This window comes from Mauremys reevesii, linkage group 8 (genome assembly GCF_016161935.1).
Source record: "Mauremys reevesii isolate NIE-2019 linkage group 8, ASM1616193v1, whole genome shotgun sequence".
Lineage (NCBI taxonomy): Eukaryota > Metazoa > Chordata > Testudines > Geoemydidae > Mauremys > Mauremys reevesii.
Genome location: NC_052630.1, coordinates 11,312,046 through 11,336,114, shown reverse-complemented (window position 1 = coordinate 11,336,114; position 24,069 = coordinate 11,312,046). Strand labels below are relative to the sequence as shown.

Genomic DNA, 24,069 nt, shown 5'->3' with positions numbered 1-24,069 from the left:
GAAGCTACACCCATATGTTTGAGGACGGCGTTTCCACCTGCAAACCAACCATGCTGCGCTGAAGTGGCTTCATACCTTCAAGGACAAGAACAAAAAACTTCTTCGATGGAGTTTCTCTCTCCAACATTTTAATTTTAAAATACCACACATTTCAGGAGCTTCTAACAAAGTGGCTGATGCACTCTCCCGTGAAAATTTCCCACAATCAACTGGTTAAAATCGCCCTTGAAATGTGAAAAATATTATTAGTTTTTACATAATCAGTAGTATAACGAAAGGTGCATGTGTCTTATTAATTCTGTTTTCTCCTGGAGTTCCAGGAAGAAATCACAGCCAGCGTGGAGCAGGCTGTCCAGCACTGTCTATGATTTGGGGGGCGTGTCATAAACATACAGCTAAGGGTAGAGTTCAGAGTGGGGAGGGAACCCTGACACCATGATTGTGTGCGCACAAAACTGGGTAACTGCCTGCACTAATGCCTATCCAGATTAAATTATCGTAAAGGCCAGATATACAAGCAACGGATGTCTAGGTCCTACCTCAGCACAGGGAGACGGACTAGATCAGCAGTTCTCAAACTATGGGTCGGGACCCAATGTGGGTCATGACCCCATTTTAATGGGGTCGCCAGGGCTGGCATTAGACTTGCTGGGGCCCAAGCCTGAAGCCAAAGTCCAAGCCCCACAACCCAGGGCTGAAGCTGAAGCCCAAGGGCTTCATCCTTGGGTGCAGGAGTCAGGCTTCAGCTTCAGCCCTGGGCGGTGGGGCTCAGGTTACAACTCTCCAGCCCTGGGCTTGGGCTTTTACCCCACCTTTCGGGGCGGTGGGGCTCAGGTGTCAGTCCCTCTTCCCAAGGTCATGTTGTAATTTTTGTTGTCAGAAGGGGGTCGCAGTGCAATGAAGTTTGAGAAACCTTGGACTAGATAATCTCAAAGTCCCTTCCAGCCCTTCACATGTATGATTCTATGTCCCTGCAGAAGAGCAGCACTCAGTTTTAAGTTCCCCAGAAGACCCATGCATAGTGAACTATAACTCCTGTAGCTTAGCTGTTTTGGAAGGACAGAGGGATGAGATGAACTCATAGGAATCTAGCTATCTCCAAACTGATGCTCAGACCACTAAGACATCAACTCCAGGAATTTGATAAACTTCAATCTGATTACTTTCTTCCCCCAATATGACTAGTCTATACACACATGACAGATGTCAGATAACTGTATTTTAGCTTACTGCGGTACAGAAACCTGCTGCTGATACTTCTGCCAAATTCCTTTTTACCTTTTGTTATTTGCCAGGGTATAACTTTTAAACAGAAACAGGCAAAGCCTCATAGAGTCTGAGAGCTCCCAGACTCCCAAACTATTTTTTGGGGGTTAGGCTAATGGTTTGTAAAACCAGTTCATGATTCTCTTCTTCCCCTGCACCCCCGCTCCCCAGAATATACATATCATAATGAGATTTTTTTCTCAGAAAGGAGATTCAGTTTAAAAAAAATATTTTATTAGCCAGAGAGAAACCAATGGTGTATTAGCAATAGAGCCCCTAGTCCTTCCATCTCCTGCCCCAAATCCAGTCTGGCACAAATGAGCACCCTTTAGACAGGTTTTTCAGTGCAATTTTTTTCTCTCCTTTTTTCACAGTTTAAGTTTATTTTTCACTCTGCCAATTCTCTGTTCCATTTTTCATTCTGTTCATCTATTGGATTATTTATTTCTGTGCAATCTCTTTACAGTGGAACACAAACCTAATAACATGTGTACCAAACTTGTGAACGCACAATGACTAAGTACAAAATTAGGCAAAACAGGTTCACCCAACCATATTTTTAAATTCTGCAACTTTGGCTATATGACTTCTGATGTGTGTTGACATACTTTGCCAACTTTCACATCTCAACTAGTCACGGAGCTCCAGATTGCATCAGTCTCAAATCAGGATTACTTCTTATGACTAAGACCTTATTTTAAATACCTAATGAGCATTCCCGTTCCCTGGCCCTTTCACAGAGGGCTCTATTACTCAACAATTCAATACCTGCATGAAAGACTGAGTGAAATCAATTATTATTTTATTGCCTGCTGAAGGCAAACAAAATCTAGCTCTAGACTATTCACTTGGACACAGGTTATATTAGCGTTATGAAACTGACTTTGTTCAAAAACAAAGTCAGACAACCTTGGAGGGGAAAAAATATCAAACCACTTCTGCTAGTTCCCACCCAACGGAGCCAGTTGCCACAACAGCTCCTCAGTGACTATGACAGCAAAAGCTGGCCTCGTTGCTTTGGGAAACTGCTCAGATTAGTTTACATCCCCTTTTAAAACAACAACTTCAAAATCGAATTTAAAACAGCACCATCTACTAAGTGCTGTCTCATTGCATGCTCTTAGCAAAATGGTGTGGTTTCTTTGTCGGCTCCAACTTGGAATTGTATAAACATTTTTCTACCTACTATAGCCCTATTAGCAAATATTTTTTTTACAGTCAATAGTCTCAATTTGGGTTTCCATCAATTCTACAGATGCTAACTCCATCAAACTTTTAACAAAATATTATCCATGTTTTTACTAAACCAAAGCATTGGAAAAGCAGGGGAGGAAGTTGAAAAAAAGCGGTGTGGGTTTTGGTTTCTCTCATTTTCTAATTGAAAAGCAGAAGTAGAGAAATATAATTTTTCTTCCCCCGAGGGGCCCTTCTGAGCGTGGAAGTAGGTGGTCTCCATTGCCAGCTGGCTAATTATGGTATGTAAAAAAAGATGGCCTTTATTGAAAGCAAGGAATAAACATAACAGACATACTCATAAACAAACTAGGGAAATACAACCTAGATCGAGCTACTATAAGGTGGGTGCATAACTGGTTGGAAAACCATTCCCAGAGAATAGTTATCAGTGGTTCACAGTCATGCTGGAAGGGCATAACGAGTGGTGTCCCGCAGGGATCAGTTCTGGGTCCGGTTCTGTTCAGTATCTTCATCAATGATTTGGATAATGGAATACAGAGTACACTTATAAAGTTTGTGGATGATACCAAGCTGGGAGGGGTTGCAAGTGCTTTGGAGGACAGGATTATAATTCAAAATGATCTGGACAAACTGGAGTAATGGTCTGAAGTAAATAGGATGAAATTCAATAAGGACAAATGCAAAGCACTCCACTTAGGAAGGAACAATCAGTTGCACACATACAAAATGGGAAATGACTGCCTAGGAAGGAGTACTGAGGAAAGGGATCTGGGGGTCATAGTGGACCACAAGCTAAATATGAGTCAACAGTATAACGCTGTTGCAAAAAAAGCCAATGTCATTCTGGGATGTATTAGCAGGAGTGTTGTAAGCAAGACACGAGAAGTAATTCTTCCTCTCTACTCCACGCTAATTAGGCCTCAACTGGAGTATTGTATCCAGTTCTGGGTGCCACATTTCAGGAAGGATGTAGACAAACTGGAGAAAGTCCAGAGAAGCGCAAACAAAAATGATTAAAAGTCTAGAAAACATGACCTATGAGGGAAGATTGAAAAAATTGGGTTTGTTTAGTCTAGAAAAGAGAAAACTAAGAGGGGATATAACAGTTTTCAAGTATGTAAAAGGCTGTTACAAGGAAGAGGGAGAAAAATTGTTGTTCTTAATCTCGGAGGATAGGACAAGAAGCAATGGGCTTAAACTGGAGCAAGGGAGGCTTAGGCTGGATATTAGCAAAAACTGTCAGGGTGGTTAAGCACTGGAATAAATTGCCGGTTGTGGAATCTCCATCATTCGAGATTTTTAAGAGCAGGTTAGACAAACACTTGTCAGGGATGGTCTAGATAATACTTAGTCCTGCCATGAGTGCAGGGGACTGGAGTAGATGACCTCTCAAGGTCCTTTTCAGTCCTATGATTCTATGAATAAGAAATCCCCGAAGTATATGACATGTTCTGAAGTACTTCTAATTCAATTGAAGCAACATTTATGCTTGTGTTATTCTATGCTGGAATCTTCAGTAAGATAGTTTTCAAATAAAGCTATAGGTGGAAAACAAAATACCAGCTATTTTACAAATACAGGTAAACTTTGCTGATTCACATAATTTAAAATATGCAAACATCTGACAGTCTCTCAGCAAGGATTTCTTAGCTGAGGCTGTAGTGAGATGCCATACTACCAGGACTTCATTTTTCCAACTCTACAACAGAACATTTACTAGTGAAGTGAACATTTAATAATGAAGCATGGTCATAAATGAAAACTGAACATTATCTGTCACAATAAGTGGAAAAAATGCATCTTGTTATGTATTATCCTTGCTTCTAAATGGTGATTATTTAGAGGCAAATCTAGGCTCCTCCACAGCTATATAGAGGACCCCTGTGAAACAGAACTTCACAGTTTTGAAAAATGCTGGGGCTGAATAAATTCTCCTTATCACTCACCCTCCCATTAGCAGGGGTAAATGAATGTTCCATGGAGTCTACTTCACCCATTGGGCTGAAGTTTATTCTGCCAATCTACTCTACATGCATCCGATGAAGTGGGTGTTCACCCACGAAAGCTCATGCTCCAATACATCTGTTAGTCTATAAGGTGCCACAGGACTCTTCGCTGCTTTTACTCCACAGCAGTTTACAAGGAGCGGTTCCAAGGGCTGTATCTCTTTAGTGCCCAGTCTGGCTTAGCAGGTTACAGTTTGCCTCCTGTTAATCAACTAGAAAAACTCTAACCTGCAATGGACCTTCTAGTCATTAGTGAAATTTAGAGTGGCACTACTTATGGTCTGAAGTGTGCTATACCTCTCTAAAGGCTTGCATATGGGAGATTTTTATACTTGGCCAAACAGTTATTTTCAAATACTATTGTCGGACCTCTAGAAACTTTTGAAAAATATACAATCCAAATGGTTGTGTCTGTATATTTGTTCCTATAGCTCTGACACCCAGAGAACGGGCAGACAAATTTGGGTAAGACCTCAGTGCATGTCTCATCCCTACCACATGGAACAGGATAGGTCAGTGAGCAGCAATGAGGTATTGGACAGGGGAGCACATCTTCCCAGCAGCCCCCTGGAGTTTCTTAGGAAAACCCAACACTACTTCAGGGTTTATTTTGTGTCCTGTCTGAGCTGAGAAACCCCCCTATGTAGGAGATGCTGGGACAATTGTGCCCATGGAAACCCTGGTAGCTTGGCTCCCATTCTCTGGCAATGTGGCTTCACTGAAATAGATGCCAGAGTTCCCAGAAAACCTCTCTGCAAGTGGCTCCGATCTCTGGATATATGCAATCTGGCAACTTACTCCATGGGACAGTCTCTCCTTCGGAATCTGAGTCTCAATTTTCCTTCCCTTAGTGTCCCTGTGGATTTTACTGGGAGTGGCGAGGTGGGGGTTGATCTAGCCCTGAGTGGCTAACACTTGGAGCCCAATTCATAAGAGTAAAGTGTGTAGCAAAACAGAATTTTTCTGACATTTTGACTGAATTGGCGTTACATATAGCGTATCTGATTTTTAAAAATACAAACTGAAGATCTTCACAGACTGTTGTGGTAGAGTGCCGCAATGTACAGTACAATGGGACCACATGGCATTACACTTTATTTCTACCAAGAAAATGACTCAACTCATGAGAGATGGAGATGTGAGTTATGAAAGTCATTCTTTCATATGGGGAAACAGATTGTACCTATGTCATTGTCCGCGGATATAGAGAGTCTATTTAAGTGATGCTAAGGTTGTCGTTAACGATTGATGACAACTGGCAGTAAGTTATCAATTCAACTTCCATTATCGGGCTTGAGCAAAGGCAGCAAGAAAGAGCCTGGCTAGTGCTTTCCAACCCATCTTGTAGTTCTTGCTCAGTGGAATAATCTTCCCATTAATGTACTATATTCAAGGCATCTGTGCTAGTAGTAAGCACTTTCAAGATGCAATGTGTATAACAAGACCGAGTCTAGGATTGTCACTCTGCAGCCTAAAATGTCTGAGTCAATGTGAAGTGATGGAAACGGCTACAAGCATGGTTGCGAGCTCTCTTTGTTCAGAATATCACCAAGTTCGATCAGCACTGGGATCTGTGGTCTGTTACCATTCAATTTTTAAATTCTCATCCATTTTGACTTTGATGTAAACCTGTGCAACACAAGTATCTGGGCCATGCCAAGAGTGCTAAACCATTGTGATATCAGAGATAACTCAACCAACCACCACCATTACTCTACAGCTAGCCTGCATGCAACAGTTTCATTGGCTGTGTCGGAGAAAAACTCAGTTCTCGCTTTTTGTTTGGGTGCAGCAAAATCAAATCTATTTTACTTTACATGGTGCTCACAAACAGTTTGACTGTAAAACTACAAACTCTGAAATGCTGCCAACTTTAATGAAACCTACAGCAGTTTGATGAGTCACTGCTAGTCTGTGGTAACACAAGGTAAAACTGACCAAAAGGAACTTCATAGTGCGCTCAACAGTTGTTACAAGATTTGAAAAAAAAATTCAGACAATACATGTAATAGGCCCATTCCTCTTCTTTCTCCACTGCCTTTCCACTGCAATATTATGTGTAGGGAATACAACTCTCTATTCTAACTGTGACACACTGACATAGAGCAAAAGTATGTGATTTATATTACAGATACTTCTGGATCAAGGATAAAGACAGACTAGCTGAGTTAGATCCCTAATAATGTACCAGACAGTGGTTCAGCCATGAATTTTCTTAAAGCTTAATGTTTACACCAATAACCATCAAAGGCAATGGTGAGACTCCCATTAACTTCAGTGGATCAAGCTCTTAAAGGAGGATTCCATCCCCCCATCAAAATAACTAATAAGAAAGAAAAGAACACCACAAGCAATGGGCTTTACTGTTCTGACCTACACCAGTGTGAATTAGCTTTAAGTTCACTGAGGTCAATAGGCTCAATGCTCAGTTGTACCTATGCAAGTCAGGATAATTCAGCTCTACTTCTTTAATTCCTGCTTGATATTCTTGGTTGAATTCAACACTGCATGTGAAGCATGTATACATTGCAGTCAGAGGCACATTTAATACACACTCCAGATACACACTGATGTCTTCCTTGTTTGAAAGCCTAAGCTTCATACAAGTCATATTACATATTGCACATCTTGGTAAAAAGGTAATTAATAACAGGTGGCTGTCATACTCTGCATTTGACATTAGTTTAGCCAACGCTAACTTAATGTCTGGTAAGAGGGTCAAGCTGATAACTTGCTATTAATAGTCATCAGGGCCAACTAGGGTGACCAGATCACCCAGGTCAAATATCAGGACACGGGGGGGAGGGGGGGGCAGAGGGGAGAAAAATGGCGACAGAGCAAAAAAAAAAAAAAACCACCCCCGATTCCTCCAACAAGCACTGAAGGGAAGCCCGGGAGACTCAGGAGAGCGTGGTGCTGGGGTGAGTGAGAGTCTGGCCTGGCCCTGAGCAGGCAGGACTCGGGCGCGGTACCTGGAGGGAGAGTAGGGGGTGGCCTGCGGGGCCAGGCAGCAGCTGTTCTCCCCACCTGGGCAGCAGGACTCGGGAGCAGCCGCTGCTGCAGCTCCCACTGCCGCGGGGGGAGGAAGCAGCCGCTGGCCAAGCTCGGCCGCTGTGGCTCTGGCACCCACGAACCCCCCAAGCCCGGGCCTGCTGCGAGGACCCAGCACACACGCTGCGCGTGCCCAGCCCCTGGCCAGTCGAGTCTGGGCTGGCTGCCCAGCTGGTGCAATCCCGCGGGCGGCCCCGGAGTGGAGACAGCAGGCCCCAGCACCCCCATCCCGCTCGGGTCCTGCAGGGGAACGAACAGGGCTGGGCTGCCGATGCCTCCGCCGCGGGATTGCACAAGCTGGGCAGCTAGCCCAGACACGACTGGCCAGGGGCTGGGCGCAGCGTGCGCGCTGCTGGGTCCCCGCAGCAGGCCCAGGCTTGGGGGGTTCGGGCCCGGGCGCCAAAGCTGCAGCCACCGAGCGCCACGTGCTTGGCCGCTTCCTCGAGCTGCAGCGGCGGCTGCTCCCGAGTCCCACTGCCCAGGTGGGGAGAACAGCCGCCGCCTGGCCCTGTGGGCTGCCCCCCTACTCTCCCTCCAGGTACCGCGCCCGAGTCCTGCCTGCTCGGGGCCAGGCCAGACTCACACTCACCCCGGCCCCGCGCTCCCCTGCGTCTCCTGGGCATGGTGTGCTTGGCAAGAGGCAGGGATTTGGGGAGGGAGCCAATGGAGCAGTGAGGGGGTGGGGATTTGGGGAGGGATCCAATGGGGGAAGGAGAAGGCGGAGTCAGGGCGTGGGAGGGCGCGAGCCCTTCCGGGTTCCGGAGCCTTTGCTTGTTTGTCCAGTGTCCCGACCTAACATTGGTCGGGACGCGGGACAAACAAGCAAATATCGGGACAGTCCTGATAAAATCGGGACGTCTGGTCACCCTAGGGCCAACCCAGAACATTTTGGCACTTGAGGCGGGGAGCTCAAATGATGCCCCCATGCCCCTTAGCTTGCGCCAAAACTTTGAAAGATCTCAATTCTGCCTTCTTCCTGTTCTACTCCTCTCATGGTACTGCTCTGCTACCTACCCCAATAAAGGAGAACTAACAACTTAAAATGCCTTTTTCAAAAATTTTAAGTAACACAACTTTCAAATGCCTGAACAGCATATGTAACTTTTCTTGTCTGCATAGTAAACACTGGCATTTTTATCTGTTTGAATAATCAAAGTGGTGCTTTCCATGTCTTCTTGGTTACAAAGATCTGAACTGCTTCCTGCTGAAGGTCCACAGTCTGGGCCAGCTCATGCTCTATTGAGATGGTTGCAAGGCCAACCAGCCTCTCCTGTGCCATTGTGGAGCGTAGATGTGTTTTTATTAATTTCAGCTTGGAGGAGCTACGTTCTCCACTGGCAACTGTTACAGGAAGTGTTAGAAGTATGCGTAGAGCAACAAAAGCATTTAGAAAGAAGGTGATCATCTTATTTGTGCACATGTATTCCAGAACAGCCTTTGATCCTGCTGAAATGTATCTTGAAAGGGCTTTCAGTTCATCACCTAAATCACTCGCATCAATACTGCGCATGTCATCATGTGTCAACTGTCTCTAGTGCCCTGCATTTCTGGTGTAGGTCTTCTTCAGGTATAGTGAGGAGTTTTGGAATATCATACAACATCCCAAATATCCTGCTGTGTTCCTTGAGCTGCATGAAACATTCTTCAACTGATTGTATTGCACAATCTAGCACCTGGTTAAAGAATTCAACTTTGAATTGTTGTTTGGGGTCTCTTATGGGATTATCCCGTGCCTCGTAATCAAAATGTCTTCTTCTTCGATGACTCTTGTATTCTTGAATGGGTGGGAAAATAGCTTCAGTGTGAAGTTCCTCTGCCAACTTCTGTGCACTCTTCAGAACGTTTTGAAATCCCTCATCTAACCAGTAAGACTGTAGGTATGACTTTGCTTTGTCCAGTTGTTCCATTGCTCCAGATATATCAGGTCAACACCTTGAAGTCTCTTGCTTACAACATTTATTTCAAGCAGTATGTCATGCCACAACACTAAGCCATACAAAAATTTGAAGTTATGTATGTTTCTGGTGATTCCATTTCCCTCTGCCACTGTTCCCCTATGAACAGTTCCTGTCATAGCATTATCCTCCATAATGGCAACTATGGCATCATCTATCTCCCCAATTTGGTGTTTGATAGGCTTTATTGCCTCCACTCGACTTTCCCATTGTGTGGCACTCAGTGGTTTCAGTGTCAGAGAGGATGTTCCCAGATGTTGTTTCGAAATTTGCCATCGATGAGTTGATGCAGAGAAAAATACATAGATGCTTTGAATTACATTAAAAAATGCAGCATCATCATTAGAAGCTGATGCTGCATCACTGACCACCAAGTTCAACGAATGAGAACTGCTTCTCCACTTTGTCACCATTGGGGATTTCACGCCAGTAATGTGTTGGATGGAAACTTCTTTTTTCATTGTTTTTGGGGAACATGAAGTTTTTCACTTCCTGTGGCCCATGCAGTACAAGAAAGTCCCTCAGACTACTGCTCAAGTGGGTCCACAGTCCAGGATCATCTAGACTTAAGGAACTAAACTCAGCAGCAGCTGTTTCTTGTGCCTCCACCACACTCTTCTCTGATCTACACTTTTCTTTGGGAATGTGCATGGTTACATCCATGTGAGATGAAGATATGGATGCTGCAGTAGCTGTCAGGTCACCTTCACTCTGACTAACTGGAAGATCAGGCATCTCGTCACCACTCACATCCTCACCTTTTCTCCTACCTGCCTGTTATGTCTCTTGTGCTCTCCTTCTTCCAGCACAGCACTTCACCATCTCTGTGCATCTAGAGCAGAGAGAATACATATGCACCAGCAGCAGACACCATTTTCTACACTCTGGCTCCTAGTGGCGCCTCGCCGCCCCCCCGCCCCACAGTCTGGCAGCTGAGGTCATCAAGTGCTGACTCTTAAGTGGCTATTTTAGTCAAGCAAGTAGCATTCATACTAATCAGGTCAGAGACAGTAACTAGTCTGATTAGATGCTTGCATCCACATGTTAATTGCATTCACCAAACAAAGATGACAGATTTCATTAGCTCTTATATAAGCATATCAAGGGGAATATTGTCACAGGATAATGTTCTCCTGCAACTGGGTACATATCAAGATGAAGCTGGGGCATTTGCCTTTCCCACCTTCCTTCTCTCACCATCAAGGCAAAAGAGAGATGTTTGTTTTTTGCTCCAGCAGAGATTAATTCTGTTGCAATACTATTCATTTTCTTTCCATTATCCCAAATAAGGAACAATGTAAATGCTCTCATTCCATCTGATGTACCGTATACTGCTCACTGTACTACTCTTGAAAAGCTGCATTCTGACAATCTTTGACAGCAGATTTGCTCTGTGCTTCAGCTAATCAGAAGCTAGTTAGGAATACTTTATAAAATACACCGTGTCTAAAAGCATGAATAAAATGGTCTCTAATATGTGAGCCTAGTACAATAGGATTCCTGGTCCCTGACTAAGACTTCTAGGAGCTACAGTAATACAAATAATAAATAGGGTTATATCAGTAAGTAAGCAAGCAATGATTTGATATAACAATGTGATTTCACATGAAACTAGGATGCTCTATAGAGGCGGTAACTTTTTTACTTTTGGCCTATGAAGGGGCAGCAATCAGTATGGAAGAATCAAGTGATAAGAATAGGCACAAACCCCATATACTACTACTACTTAATTTCTCATCTAAAAACATTACACCAAAATATACAGTTAAAAATGGATTAATCTATAGTAGAATTCTATCAAGACAAATTCTCAACTACAGTGCTCCATGGCTGTCCATTTTATTGAGGTTCCATAACAAATGAAAGTGTCTAAGCATTTCTAACAAAGGTAACTTACTTTTTTTTTTAAAAAAACACTAATGGTCTTTTTATTTCCACTAAGTTTGTGTGCAAGAATGAAAATAGTTACACAATTTTAGCATATTGACAAAAGGGCTTTTTAACAAAGCTGCAAGATATTTAGGCAACTGCTCCCTTTTTAATAAATAAATACGGCTGTGTGAATGATATTAGCAGTGTGCTATGATTCCTAGCTGGGCATTTCTTGCTGCAAATAATTAGACTAATGCAAATATACTGTTGTCTCTCTTGACCACTCTTGGAAGTGCTGACACTGGGGAAAAAAGAAGCCTCTTGGAAGAGAAATGCTGTATGTACATGAGCAGGCATAAAATTAAGACAGAAAGGACTTTACATCATTGAACCATTTAAAATTGGGGCTATAGGTCCAGAAAGACAATGTGTTTCAGATAAAGAATGTTTCAGAAACTCCTTCCTCACAACCACTATTTTGGAAGCCGGCAAAAATGCAACAAACAGTTGATGTGGATGTTTCTCAGCCAAAATCCTGAGGTAGAATAAATTTTAAAATAGACAAGAATACTGCGTGGCCCTGTGCAGGTGCACAAATGGAGGAGAGGGTACAAAGACCTGCCCATGAGTAGCTGCCAGGCACAATGTGATCCTCACACTTAATTCCTTTGACTGTTAAGAACTATATGAGGCGAATGCTGGCATTAGTCTCTCCAGTGTGGGCTGGGAAGGGAGAAGAAGATGGTACCGTGGACCATCCCTTCCTCCTATTCTACCCCAGCAACATCCAGTAGGGATGGTCAGGTAAAGAGGGGGAGGAGTTGTTATGCTCCCATTCCTCAACTTAGACCTCTGGAAAGCACTATGCTTGTTTCCAAGCATAATGCTGCGCAGATTTCTGAGTGGGCCAGTGCCCCTCTTCTCAACAGAGCTCTTAAAATTCTGAGGCCTTCTCCTTTCCTCCCAGAGCAGGGGAACTGACCGGGGCCTTTAAATGGTAGGGTGAACTATACATCACCTTTTCTTTATTGTGTGAGAGATGGAAATTTTGATCCCAACTACTGTTCTGGAGTGTTAATATTCCAACTGTCCAGCAGCAAAAGGGTCTTTTTAAGGAGCTCCCTGTTATTCAGTGGAATTTGCCCTGCAGCACCAAGAGAATTTTATTTTCACTTTATATAAATGTTTGAATGTTTGATTTCCAAACACTGATGTTTGTAGCCATTATAATTTTGCTAACACTAAGCTAAAATCAGGAACACCTGAGAGTACCTTCCAGTGTTAATGTCAGTTGGTCAAATTCTCCTCTGTTATATCACTGTGAAGCTGGAGTACAATTTGGTCTGGTGTGTATAGTTTGCATTCAACTCAACGGACAAAAGAACATTTTATTTAAAATGAAGTTTTCACTTAGGAGTTCAAGTGGCCTAAAAGGTTTCACTTTGTTTACACCATTTTTGCCATGTTATAGCATAACAACAAAGTGCCCTGGAATTAAAATTTGGCCCTAAAATATTTAAAGGTAATTCCTTCAACTGCTTAAAAAATCAAAATAAAAACAACAACAACAGTCTAGGGAAATTGTCCTGTAATTGACTACATATGCTGTCTAATGTCTCCTCAGTATAAATTCTTCTAGTAACCAACAGCATTTAAAATAGCAGAAATGGGCTTGTCAGAGAAATTGTAATTGTTGTGTTTTATGTCTAAATCTCTTATTTCCATTCTGTGCATAAGAACCCAGTTGTTGATTCTCTAATTACAGACTAACTTGCTATTTGGCTCATTTATTTCTATCAAACCTTTAGGAACGGGGGAGGTGCCTCAGCTGTAAAGTTTCTTACACACCTGTTGCTACATGACAGCCATACTGTAATCTTAGGAAAAATTGCTACACTCATTCTAATGGTCAAAATATGAAATCATAATGTGCTACCATTCAAATATAACTCAAAAAAACCCACAAAAAATATAAATGGAGTCACTTCAGATTTACACCAGTTTAACTGAACAAAATCTGGCCCCAAATGTCTGCTACAACTATAAATGGGGGCATTCTAAAAGTTACTTTTAAAGACTGCATTGCAAACAAAAAGACTCCTGTGAGATTAAATACACAGAATTTGTGTGTATTTGTTCCTCCTATTTTCTTCTTCACACATATGCATGCATACCCTTCAGTTTTCCAGTTAAATCGTATGCCTTATTCCCGAGACTGAGAAACCTGTATTCACCTGCAGTAGGCAATACAGAACATGCAGTTAGGGTGCAGCCCATGCGAGAAACACCCACACCCAGGCACACACTGCATGGATTGTGATGTGTTTGCACAGGCTTTAAAGGAAGTGACAGTCCTAAAATAATGTGTGCAGTACCCATTCCTTGTACAGTATTTACTTATTCCACTTCTAGGTTCCTCTATGTTTTTAAAATGTCAGTTCTCTCTAGACTAAATCCTTCCCATTTTGCAATCATAAACAACTTTGTGCCATTGTCTACTCAGGCTGAAGTGAAATGTACCGAAAATGTCTTCCCACTGTTCTTCAGCCATTCTTTTTGGCAGTCGCTACACACTATCTTCTCCTGTCCAATGACCCGGTGGGAAGGAGAAGGAGGAAACTGGGGGAAGAGCTTGTTTCAACACATACACATTCACTGAAATCACTGTGCAACAGACTATAATTCCGGGTGTTCACTGGACTCCTTCCAACCTTAACCCCATCCCCCTGCTTGGGAGTCAATGCAAATACGATCCCACTGCCGCCACCCGGGTGAGAAGGGAGGGGATCTCCTGGTTTTAGGAAAGGCAGCCCGGGGGGGTTGGCTTTAGCTGGGAACCCCTCGATTTGCGCCCAGGAAGGGCTCCGAGAAGCTCTTTTCTCTGCCCCTCAGCCCCAGCTGCCAGCGAGCTCAGTGACCACCCGGCTCTGACCCAGCCCCGCTGCCCAGGTGCGGTGCGGTGCGGTGCGGTGCGGGGCGAGCCCGCCCGCCCGGTGGCGGCAATGGGGGCGAGCCGGGAACGTTACAGAGCCCCCGCCCCCCGCCCAGGTCAGGAGCTCGCGGGCAGCGACCCCGCGCGGCGGCCGGAGCCCGGGAGCGACCCCGCCCGGGACTTACAGGGCAGCCCCCAGCCGCAGCCGCGATCCGCCTCCGGTCCGTCTGGCCGCCCCGCTCCCTGGGCTCAGCCCGACGCCGTGTGAACTGGAACAAGTCGACCCCAGAGCGGCGGGGTGGACTCCCACAATGCACCGCGCGCGCCTCGTCACATCCCCTCCCCGCCTGGGCCAGGCCGGGCGGGCGGCTCTGGGGCTGCCGCCGCCGCCGCCCGCCGTGTGAGGCGCCCCGGCCCCGCCTGCCGCCGCCACCCGTGCGCTGCCGGGCCGCGGGCACAGGAGCGAGCGGCCCCCTCTCTCGCGGCTTCTCCGCCTGCCCCTGCTGCTCCCCAGCCCGTGCGCGCCGCCCCCTTCCCCCCGGCACAGAGACCCCCCCGCTTCTCCCCCCCAGGGCACAGAGCCCCCCGGCTTCTCTCCACCACCCTGTGCAGAGACCCTGCCCCCTTCCCAGGGCACAGAGCCCCCCCGCTTCTCCCACCCAGGGCACAGAGCCCCTGCTTCTCTCCCCCAGGGCACAGAGCACCCCCGCTTCTCTCCACCACCCTGTGCAGAGACCCCTGCCCCCTTCCCAGGGCACAGAGCCCCCCCTTCTCCCACCCAGGGCACAGAGCCCCCTTCTCTCCCCAGGGCACAGAGACCCCCCCCGCTTCTCTCCACCACCCTGTGTAGAGACCCCTGCCCCCTTCCCAGGGCACAGAGCCCCCCCGCTTCTCCCACCCAGGGCACAGAGCCCCCCTGCTTCTCTCCACCACCCTGTGCACAGAGCCCCTCCCGCTTCTCCCCACACGGTGCCTTCTCTCCACCACCCTGTGCACAGAGCCCCTCCCGCTTCTCCCCCCACACGGTGCACAGAGCCTCCCCCGCTTCTTCCTCCCAGGGCACAGACACCCCCCCACTTCTCTCACCCAGGGCACAGAGCCCCGTCCCCTCCCCCAGTGCACAGAGCCCCCCACATTTCCCCCCACCCACTGCACAGACACCTCCCCGCTTCTCTCCCACACCCTGTGCAGAGACCCCTGCCCCCTCCCCAGGGCACAGACACCCCCCCGCTTCTCTCCCCCCAAGGCACAGTGCCCCTCCGCTTCTCCCCCCCCGAGGACAGAGGCCCCCCCCCGCTTCTCCCACCCCAGGGCACAGACACCCCTCCGCTTCTCTCCCCCCAAGGCACAGAGCCCCCGCTTCTCCCCCAGAGCACAGAGCCCCTCTGCTTCTCTCCACACCCTGTGCACAGAGCCCCTCCCGCTTCGCCCCCACACGGGGCACAGGGCCTCCCCGCTTCTCCCCCAGTGCACAGAGCCCCTCCTCTCCCCATGCATAGAGACCCCTACCCCTCCCCAGTGCAGAGCCCCTGCTTCTCCCCACCCTGTGCACTGAGACCCCTGCCCCCGAGACCCCTGATTCTTCCCTCCCATCCTGTGCACAGAGCCCCTGCTTCTCCCCACATGGTGCACAGAGCCCCTGCCCCCTCCCCAGTGCACAGTCCCCTGCTTCTCCCTCTGTGCACAGAGCTCCCTGCCCTCCCAGAGGCCCAGCTGCTTTTCCCCTCCCCCCGGGCACTGAGCCCCCTGCTTCTCCCCTCCCAGCCTGTACACAGAGCCCCCCGTTTCTCCCCCCAGTGCACAGAGCCCCCTGCTCCAATTCTCCCTCCGCCCTGTGCACAGAGCCCGCAGCCCCCTGATTCTCTTCCCCACCCTGTGCACAGAACACCCAGCCTCCTACCACTCCCGCTGTGCACAGAGTCCTGGACCCTCCTTTTTCACCCACCCTGTGCACAGAGCCTCCTGCCCCTGCATCGCCCCACACCCTATCCACAGCCATCACATTGCTGGAATAGCCCTGTTCCCTCTCCCCCTGCAGCTCCCCTACTCACACTACAAAACCCTAGACGCCCCAACCCACCTCTTTTCTCTCCCTCCCCCCACAGCTCCCCTGCCCACAGAATGTGCAGCAGCACACCACAGAGACCAACACCCTCTCCAGCTGCTTCTCTTCCTGCCTGCCACCTACACTGCAGGCAAAACACAGAGCCCCAGTGCCATCTTCTGCTGCTTCTCACGCAGAGGGGCGAGTACAGCAGCACTTGCTGCTCCCTACAATACAGACCTGTCCTATATACCCCTTTCCCCTGGGGCAGGGCCTAATTCAGCACCTCGTGCCTCCCTTTGCAGGGATTCTCCCCCAGCCTCCTGCTGTGACCGACTCAGCATGCATTGCCCAGCACCCTGTACCCTCCTGTCCCTGCCTCTTCCCCTCCATCATCTGAAAAAGTCTGTAGTGCACAATCTAGTCCTCATGACAACGCCTCATTACCTCTCCCACTCAGAGCCAGGCAGTCAGCACAGCAGAGGAATTCCCTCACTAATATGGTGTGGCACACACAGCAAAATGCCTGAGCACCATTCCCCACAAGACTGCCTCTCTCCCTCTTCCCTGCCGCTACCCATGCCTTGTGCTTGGTTTCTTTAAATCTTGTCTGGCTTCCTTAATAAAAAGGCTGGGGAGGTTGGAAGCAGGAGGCTACAGTGAAGCTGAGTGAAAACATTTCCTTATTTGAATAAAGTTCCTTGTTCAGTGTTAGAAGAAAGTGTCTCTAATTCTCTCCCACACAGTCACATGATAACACACCCTCACCCGGGGTGGCTATGGCCACCCACACTGCCCCGCACCTCCTGTTTCCTTGCACAGCTCCCAAGAGGAATTCTGCCTGAGAGATGCAAACACGTCTGCGTGTACCTTGTCATGCAAGGGGAGCGTGCCTGCTGCTGCTCTTCTTCCTGGGGTGCAGCCTGCTCCCTGCTGCATCACCGACTGGTCAGCACACTGAGGCAGGTAGGGCTGTGGCTCTGTCTCATTCTCTGCTTGATGTCCTGAAGCCTAGGAAGTGCTTAGGAGGGGAGGAGTGCTGCACTGGGGGGAGGGGGGGACTGACCACAAGGGCTGCAGTTGTGTCCTGCTGCTCAGGAGCACAGAGAGGAGGGGGGCAAAGCTCTCTTCATCGTCCATCCTGTTTGTGCCTGTGACATGCACCCCTCCTAATGCCACCTGCCCCTCTACTGCCCAGCTCCCGCTGCTGCTACCTACCCCCGTTCCAGCTTGTGACAGGTCTTTATGCAGTGGGAGGGGGCCATATACAAGGAACCCACTTCCCCCTTCCTTGCACAGGCCTCCCAAAAGGACCTGCCCCCTCCGTGCACTCCCAGGCCCGCATGCTACCCTGATGGAGCGATAACTTCATGGCTGCAGGAGTCAATAGGCTGCATCCCTGGGGGAGGCATGGGGGCTGCTGGGCATTTGTGTGCAGTGAGCTGAATGCACCTGAGGGCCCATGCTTGCTGCTTCTGCCTGGCTGTGCTCCCTCCCACATCCTGACTGCTGCTGTATGGGGATCAGGGAGCAAAGAGGCTGCTGGCTCAGGAGGCACCTCAGTGGCCCTTAGTATGGGAAGGAGCAACTGCAGTGGAATTTACCTTGCTTGTGTGTGGCCAGTGCGATATTAAGGTGTGGAGAGTTGGAGCCCCTTGACCGTCACATGAGATACCCAACACTTGACAGCCTGCTGAGACAGTTTACCCTCCTGCGGCTGCCACTGTCTTACCAGAGCATTTCCTCTCTCTCGCATGGAAATGCCTACTGCCTTCTGTGAGAGCAGGAGCAGGCCCACAGGGTTCATAGCATGCAGGCAGCCCTCCCACCTTCTCTCCATGGTGCTGCGGTGTGGGGGCTGGACTAAGGTGAGGCAGACACTGCTAGCGGCAAGGTTCAGTGGCTCTTATTAGAGACATGCCACCTGCCAGCCAATAGAAAGCTCTTTGGGCCAGGACACACAAGAACATTCAACTCATGGTCCATCTAATCCAGTGTCCTTTATCCAACACTAGCCAGCACCAAAATGTATAAGAAACTCTGCAGAAGGCACTTAATAGCTGCCCATAGAGAAAATTTCTTCCTAATCCTCAACAGTTAAAGATTGGTTTATGCCCTGAAGCGTATGGGTTTATATCCTTTCCAAACTGTTGGAGTTTTAAAATCTTTTCTATTATAACTCTGGATGGTCTCATATAAATATTCAGTCCTTCTTTGAATCCTGCTAAGCGCTTGGCCTTCAATGATAACTTGTGGCAATGAGTTCCACAGATTAACTACTCTAGCATATATGTACAACACAGCCAAAGGAGACCCTGATACGACTGCACTTTCTGATTGCTACTGTAAATCAAACACTAATGATACATTCGGTCTTTCTTGACAAAGACTCCCTGCTAAAGAAAATACCACGATCGTGCATAGCCAGGCACCTTGGCTCAGATTCACAGAGGTATTGTCTCCTAACTTCAATAAGGACATAGATACACCCCTAGACTGTCTGCAGTGCCTTTGCAGATATGGCCAGGAATACAGCATACTTTGCCCTAACTGTAATCCACATCCACCACATCCCTCCCATCTCCTCATCTTATCCACACCCCAATCTCATCCCCCTTGTTACTGATAATGCTACCCAGGAAGCATCTCCTCCCTCAGACGGAACAGAATTCATGCTCCCAGTGCCTCTCTCTGCCCAACCCAACCTGCTGTTGTGACCCACAAATTTTAGTTTAAAAAAAAAGTAAAAAATTGCTATTGGCATGATGTTATACAGTACTAATATTGCCAATGTTTAAAAAGCAGAGCAATGACTTTCTGTTGGGAGTTGATAGCAATCCAACTGCATTTTACAAAGCTTGGAGGATGATGCAGATGGGCATCTCAGTTGTTCTATAGGTTTTCATCTTTCAATTTTCTTAAAGGGAGTCTCTAGCTGTTATGGGTGTGAAGAAAATCTTTAAAACATAATCTGAGTGTAACAGATGCAGTGATGTTTTCCTGAGTCTGCAGAGAGCCTGAAACAGTAGCACTGAGTTATGAATTTCCCCATTTATGTCAATGGCAACTCAAAGGCCACTGATACTCATTTAAATGTCAGCATTAACTATCTCATCAAAACACAAATCATCATATTCTGAAGATCTACCCAATCTGTTTGAGTGACCATTCATTTTGGATTTCTTTTAACAACACATGAGGAGCACAATGGGTTTAATTTGCCTGAAGGGCAGGGAGTAGGGGGAGGCTAAACACAGTTTTCAAAAATTTGGGAAACACTACAATGCCTCCAATATCAACCAAATGTAGGGCTTAACCAGTTTTATTCCCTCTGCTTATTTTGCTGTGTATTTATTTAGATTTATATTGCTAAAAAGCATCTATCCAGAGCTCTAAGATCCATTTACATAAATTTAAATTATCTATAATCTACAGTCTCTCCTGCCTCCAACTTTTACTCCATGAATATTTTAGCATCAGTACTCCATAAATACTCCTGTTGACCTCAGTGGGACTATTTGTGGAATAAGGTGCTATTCAGCTTGAATTGAGGGTATTGGCATCTAGCCCTTTAACACTGTATGGGGAGATAGAAATGGGAACGTTACACTAAGATAGAAAAGGCAGTGGATGTATGGTTGTAATGGGGGGAAGGGCTGTGTATGGTGGAAGATCTCCTAGACTCAGATAAGGATCTGCATTTTAGGATATTTCTCCAGATTCTGAATTTTAGGGATTTTGTCATCATTGGATTTTTGTGTATGTTTGTTATACTAATGTAGGAGGTTTTGATATGATTTTATTACATTGCAAAAATCTGTTGAAATATCATGTACAAATGCCCCCAATGCAATGTGCAAATGCCATTACAAAATACAATGTTCAGAGCCGCAGCTCCCATTGTCCGGGAACGGTGAACCGCGGCCACTGGGAGCTGCGAGTGGCCATACGTGCGGACGCTCAGGTAAACAAAGTGTCTCGCAGCCCGCCAGGGGCTTACCCTGAACAAGCCACGAACCAAGTTTGGGAAGCCCTGGACTAGGTAATCTTAATGGTCACTTCTGGCCTTAAAATCTATGAATCGATTAGGTTTACAGTGCTCTCCACTTTACATTTCTAGTCGCCTGCTGTTGCTGGAGGCAGCTGCCATATTGTATTTAGGTCAGATGCAGTTTGTTATAGAGGACATTCATTTTGTTGCCTGGTTATTCCCCACTGAGGATTACCTCCCCAGCTTGGTAGACAGACGTAGTTATGATTAGAACTAAACAAAAAAATTTGAACTACGGTAAGTTTTTCTATTGGAAAAGGGACTCTTCCCCCTCCTTCTTCCCCCCTCCCCCCTGCACACACCCAAATGAAATATTTGTCATACAAATTTTTTTTGAAAATTTTCATGACATTTTTATTGAAAATGTTCTGGAAAAAGCTATCAAAATAATTATCAGTATTTTTTGTCTATCAAGACCATGTTTTGTGGTAAAATGAACAGTATTGATTACCACTTCGATAACACCTTTTATAAACATTTTCAATCAAAATATTTTGCAGAAATGAAAAGTGGGTCCATTTTGAATCCTGAAAATTGGAAACAACTGTGACATATTTCACACATTTTAAAAAAAGTCAGTGAGGTATCTCATGCAGCTGATGGGTGCTTTGAATGCCGTACATGGCAATAAGATCTCTGATGAATGGCAATAAATCTGTAAAATGGAAATAATGATATTGATCTTTTCTGAAAAGTGCTTTGAAGTCGACTGATGAAAAGCTCTATATAAGAACTAGGTTTTATTATTAATGGTAAGGGGAAAATTCAATGGTAGCTATTTCTTCTGTTTGCAACGTTGGGAATGTGCAACAGGGGACGGATCACTTGATGACTATCCTGTTCTGTTCATTCCCTTTGAAGCACTTGGCATTGGCCACTGTCGGAAGACAGGACACTGGTCTAGATGGACCGTTTGTCTGACCCAATATGGCCATTCTTATGTTCTTATACAAATGTGTGGCAATATTACAATGAGTTTGACACTCTGGCACCAGGAAGTCTAATTGCTGGCCTCATAGCCAATGCAAAAGAGGCCTGTTCTTACTGAGATCGGAGCACAAAAAATGAAGAATTGTCTCTCATCTGCAGGGCATTCCATATTTATCATTCTTATGTTCAGTCACACATACATGACCTGAATCAGGTTTCACATATAGCAGAGAGATTCGTGTGCTGGCATGTATCGAAAATCAGTTCTTTATATAAATATTTTTGAATGTAAAGTGGCAGGGAAAAGTTCAGTACTATTCCAATGTTGTGCTAAAAAAAGGTATAGGATGTAAGAGCCAGCATTTAATAATAATTTAAGTCAGAGGTTCCCAAATTGTGGCCCATGGATCCATGGTGGCCTGCCAAGCACTTGGGGGTAGTCTGTGGAAAGCTGGATGGTCACATGGTACTAGCTGATACTTCTTATTTCAGCTGCTAAATCCTATTAAAATATATTACTTTACTGACATTAATTTTCCAATATCAAGCAATAGTTGAAGTTGCCACAGGGATTTTACTTGATTCCAAATGAGAGGAGAGAGTCTCAGTGATTGCAAATGCAAAGGGAGGCATCAAGGAGACAATGTGTATTAAAATGTGGTTCCTGATATGAAATATTTTGAGAACCCTTAAGCTTAGTTAAGGCACAGTGAGCTCTGAGTTACTTCATTTCAAATAAAAAAGTATTGTTTAAAACTGACTCATTTATTTGCCTGCAAGAGCAAAATCAGATCACCTTTCTCAGCAATAGTAAATTAAAAAAAAAACGAATCAGTGCTGGACATCAGGTATTTGATAGAACGTAACTCATGAGAGAGTCAAGATAATTGCAGTAAGCCACAACAAAGTGCTAGCAATGAAATTGGAAGGTTTTCACATTCATCCCATGAATTTAGCAAACCAGTCTTGAAACGAGGCAAGACCTTTCTTGCAGACATGAATGTCACTAACTGGCACAGAAACCGAAGGACACGGAGTTTATTGAAGGCTAATGTACTGGGATTAGACACAGTGCCATAAATTCATCAAATCCTAGAGGATTCTTTTGTTTCTTTTGATATATTTGTTTCTTTGGAGAGATGAAGGGGCATGGAAAGAATTAATTTAATGGGGTGTGAACTTGTTTGTGATGGGGAAATAAGGATTGTGGTCCAAATTGTGCCTGTTAGACACAGGTTCAGGTTGACAGCAGTGCTGAGCCATGCTGCCTCAGGGGGGGCACAGCTGCCACCCCACTATTTAGGAAGCTGCTTCCTGGAAATGGTATTGGGGGGTTGAAGAGTGGAGGAATAGTGGAGATGGTGGTGGTGAGACCAGATAGGGAGAACATCAGATTCTGTTGTATATGAAAGGGAAGCCTGAACTTGAGGTATGAAATGGGACTTTCTGGGGCTTGAAAAGGCCAGTGGGCACTGCCAGATGGTCAGTACCAGAGTTCATTTGTAGGTTTGTAAATAATTGTAAATCGTAAATAATAAATTACAAGTTAGTTCATTCAGTCTGGAGTGGAGCTGGAGTGAATGGGGATCTCTTCAGTGGCCTTCGAACACCTACCATGGCTATCAGAGGATTCCTGCTCCTGGCGACGGAGTTCTTGTAACAAAGTTGAAGAGGGAGAAGTGCCCTGAGATAAAATTTCCAAGTGAGAAGCTTGGGGGTGGCAGCAGGCATTTGAAACTGGGTCAAAAGAAACCCGAGGTCATCACAGTACTGTACACTCCTGTTACCTTCATATAGCTGTGCAAGTGATATCCACAGTGTCACCCTCTATGTAGATGTCTTATACGTGGGGCTAAAAATCTATATAAAGACTTCATATTAAAAGACTGGAAAGAGCTGCATTAATGAATATAAATGAGATGACGTGATCTATATGAAAAGCTCTGGTGCTGTTCTTGGCCTGTCTCCAAAAATCTGGATGCCGTGAAATGTCTGTCTGGTGATTGCAGATTCCTCCCTCCCCTCCAAATTATATGGAAACGAGAAAAGTTTAATTAAAAAAAAAAGGAAGCAGGGGTTGAAATATCTCTTACCTGAGTAATTCACTTGTGCTGCACTGCCCAACCTCTCTTGCCAGCTAAAACTTCTAGCAATGTTGATTAACTGGTCAGCAGGCCCCAGTAAATTGCACTGTTAATTCAAAATAAACTGTGTGGGCTGACAGGGAACAGATGGCTCAGGGTATGAACCACAACCAGTTATTTCTGAATAAAAGCCTTGGTGCCTTGTTACCTGTTCAGAACTTGTGTTTTAGAAGAGTTTACTCTCATGGAGCTATCCAACAACTGTGTTAATTCTCCCACAGGTTTAGCGATAGTAGTGTGTTTGTATGTCCTGCTTTGGGTGGGATAGCCAGGGTGCTACACTTCAGCAATGCAGTATGTTTGTTGTCCATCATCGAGGAAAGTTGCCCCTTGTCCTATGTTTTGACCCTACCATCCTACATGATTTACTCCTATGCTGTTCTACCTGTTACAAAGACAGGGGAATGTCACCATGGTGAATCTGTGCAAACAGCTATTGAGGACAGATGGAGAAATATTTTTTCAATTTACGTCTTATTATCACATGGCTTTGGCACGTTAGGGATGTGTAGGCGTATGTCATACATAGTGTAAATACAAGAGCTAGGTTAATGCAGCAGCAAAGTATTTGTGATTGCTTGTTTGAATTAACCCCTCGCATTCACTTTGGGATCTACGGCC

The 24,069-nt window shown here is 46.0% G+C and overlaps 1 protein-coding gene across 4 annotated transcripts in view; it reads right to left on the bottom strand.

Moving 5' to 3' along the window:
* Nucleotides 1-14,591, bottom strand: part of LOC120369952 (core histone macro-H2A.1) — a 73,449-nt gene extending 58,858 nt beyond the window's left edge. For all 4 annotated transcript variants that reach the window (XM_039483811.1, XM_039483813.1, XM_039483812.1 and 1 more), the window contains exon 1: nucleotides 14,465-14,591. The gene's annotated coding sequence lies outside the window, so the exon portion shown is untranslated. The remainder of the gene's footprint in view (nucleotides 1-14,464) is intronic.
* Nucleotides 14,592-24,069: the final 9,478 nt, after the last annotated feature.